Raw genomic sequence first — 3514 nt, forward strand, 5'->3', positions numbered from 1 at the left:
GTGGAGCCATAACTTTTAGTGTAGTCACAGCCTGCTCAAATAATTAACTGTCTGCATCGTGACCCACCTGCTAAAAGGGGCTGGACAGAACCCTGACCTTTGCAGATCCTTTCTCTAGCAATTCCTGCCACTCCATAAGGTTTCCTGTGACTAGAGACTGTTCTCCGTCTCTTTTTGACCAGGACAGGCTCATCAATTATGTGTTGTTGTTTTTTTTCCCAGTACATTAACTATTTTTTAAAAATGAACTCCTTCAGTTCAGTTCAGTGGCTCAGTCGTGTCCGACTCTTTGTGATCCCATGAATCACAGCACGCCAGGCCTCCCTGTCCATCACCAACTCCCGGAGTTCAGTCAAACTCATGTCCATCGAGTTGGTGATGCCATCCAGCCATCTCATTCTCTGTTGTCCCCGTCTCCTCCCGCCCCCAATCCCTCCCAGCATCAGAGTCTTTTCCAGTGAGTCAATTCGTCGCATGAGGTGGCCAAAGTATTGGAGCTTCAGTTTCAGCATCAGTCCTTCCAGTGAACACCCAGGATTGATCTCCTCTAGAATGGACTGGCTGGATCTCCTTGCAGTCCAAGGGACTCTCAAGAGTCTTCTCCAGCACCACAGTTCGAAAGCATCAATTCTTACTGATATTTAAATATCAGTACACTTCAGAGATGAATCTAGAAGTCTAGCTTCCCTCTGCAGAAGAACTGGCGACAGTGGGTCCATGTTTAGGACACCTGTCACAGCAAGAATCAGCAGCCCATTGAAGGTACATCCATGCCTTGACCAGGCTTCGTGTGGTCTTTATTGTCATGAGGGTGACTGCCAGTCCTGCAGGCAGCTGGGTCTTTTGGCTACATCTGTCTGTTTTCCACCCAAAGCACTACCGGGTCTAGGGTGAGCTACCTGTGAGGCACACACTAGGTGAGGCAGGTGGCAGGGAAGGGCCCAACTGAACTGAAGTGCCATTACTGATAGTTGACCCAAAGGACTGAGCCAGAGAGAAAACAGGGTTCTGAATTCAGAGCCTGGAGCTAAAGATCAGAGTTAGGAAGTCGGGGTGCTAGGCACCACCCATGGTAGAATGGGCACTCACAGCGTCAGTTCTGGAGAATGTTCCATGAGTCAGAGTGTCTGCCAAGGCGTGCCCTTCTATTGCACTGTTTATTTTTTATCTTTACTATCTTTAAAGGACACATTTTATTTTTTATTTATTTAAATTATTTATTTGAAGTATAGTTGATTTACAATGTATTAGTGTCAGGTGTACAGTGAAATACTGAATATACACTTTTTCGGTTTCTTTTCCAATTTAGGTTATTACAAGATATCGGATATGGTTCCCTGTGTTATATACTAGGCCCTTGTTGCTTATCTAACACCATTTATTTTGATTAGGTAGTTTATACTTTTACGTTATAGACATTGGGAAATTAAATACATTTGTGTTTTTGCCTATGTGCACACCTAATCTCACAACCTAAACCCCTCACCAGTGATTCTGACTTACTAGCTGGGGTGGGTGCACGGTGACAGTCTTGTCTGGAAGCGCCCACTTTCAACATTCAATGAAAACCACTGTTCTAGGTGAGGTGATCTTCCTCCTGATACCCTGTTTTCATCCCGTGACCTGGGTCTGACCCCAGAAGTTGAACATTCTCTAAATAACTCTGTTCCTTTTGCATAAAACTCCTTCTTTTGAGGCCCCCTCACTTCCTCTTTCAGCTTCCTGAGATGGTATCTCAATGAAGGCAGTTTTCTGTGTCTCTGGGTTAGCTGGTTTCTCTCTGGCACCTCAAGGTGACATCCTTGTCCTCCTGGTCCCTTGCAGCTTGAGCTGGTCCCCAGCAGAACATGACCTGGCCATGGTCTTACTGTCAGGGTCTGATAGTGAGGGAGGAAAGGAACAGACTGAGCTGACTCCATCTTGAAAAAGAAGGAAACTCCATCTTGCACTTTCAGTGAGCTTTGGACCATGTGCCTGGTAGCCATGGGAATAACATACCTACAGCCAAACTGGCCTCCCAGACTGATAAACACCAGATTCCATACCATTAAGATTTCCCATCGCCAAAAAGAATGTAATAATCCTCTATGTAGTCAATCACCTTTGCAATCTTTATGGCACCCATTGGTGTAGTCTACAATGTATAACCAGCTGACCCTTCTGATTATGAATCATGGCTGGAACCTGACTGTATCTCCCTTTAACACTCTCCAGGCTAGGTTTAAGGAATTTGGGATGTGGGCTTGAGCAGTACACTTAAGGTATATAAGGTTTTCACAAAAGTCACTCGGGGTCCTTGGCTAAGAGGAGACTCTGCCTTGGGCCTGCCGGTATAATAAACTGCACTTCACTACCTGCATTGTCCTTCTGAGTGAGTTTGTTTCCCAGAATATGTGGCTGTAACAATAGCCTCTCTGGCTGACATAGCCCCAGCCTGCCTCACGTAAGTGCATGAACCCCTCAGAGCCAAAACCACTTGTGAAGCTCAGTCCTGCCTCTGTACCCAGACACCAAATTAAACCTCAGAGTTTTGGGTAAAGTAGAAAAGAACAGCTTTACTGATTTGCCAGGCAAAGTGGGCTAATGCTTCCAAAACTGTGTGTCCTAACCTGGAAGTGGTAGTGAGGAGTTTCATAGTAATGGTTCCAAGAGGCCATGATCAGCTCATGGACATTCTTCTGATGGGTTGGTGGTGAGGTTCGTGGCAGACATCATAATCAACCTTCTGGTTCCAACAGGTCTAAGGTCAATGTGCTTGTGGGCAGCATACAGTTAACTTTTCCCACCTGGTAGAGGTTTCTGTATCTGTAAAACAGCTCAAAGATATTGTTATGTGTATCCCCTGAGAGGGGAACCAGGACTTTCCCCAAGGCTGCACTACTGTTTTTTTTATTGTTCCTCCCTAATCTCTGCATCCCCTCCCTTCCTTTAGCAACTGTTTGAACCTGCCCATTCAAATTTAGGGAAGGTCCTGGAGGCTGAATAAAGCATAATTCCTGTAATTAAGAAATGGGAGACTCAGAAAGACTTTTGTGCCCAGAGCCCCACAGGGTTTTGCTCAGTTTCACTTGCTCCATTTTCCTCCTCTGGAGCAGACAATCTGCGAAGAGGTCACTGCAGTGCTGGGTACCTCCCAGACATAGGGGCCCCACTATAGTCCTGCTGGCCTTTGAGTGACTCTCAGTACATCTGCCAGCCTGGGTCCTGTCTATTCCATGAGAAATGGGTTTACTTCATTAAAGTGTTCACTGACTTTACTAAAGCCTTTGACTGTGTATATCACAACAAACTGGAAAATTCTTAAAGAGATGGGAATACTGGATCACCTTATCTGTCTCCTGAGAAACCTGTATGCAGGCCAAGCAACAGTTAAAACCAGACTTAGAACAATGGACTGGTTCAAATTTGGGAAAGGAATACATCAACACTATATATCGTCACCCTGCTTATTTAACTTATATGCAGAGAACATCATGTGAAATGCTGGGCTGGATGAATCACAAGCTGGAATCAA

Source organism: Moschus berezovskii, chromosome 3 (genome assembly GCF_049115385.1).
Source record: "Moschus berezovskii isolate FMDL1 chromosome 3, NW_MosBer_1.0, whole genome shotgun sequence".
Taxonomy (NCBI): domain Eukaryota; kingdom Metazoa; phylum Chordata; class Mammalia; order Artiodactyla; family Moschidae; genus Moschus; species Moschus berezovskii.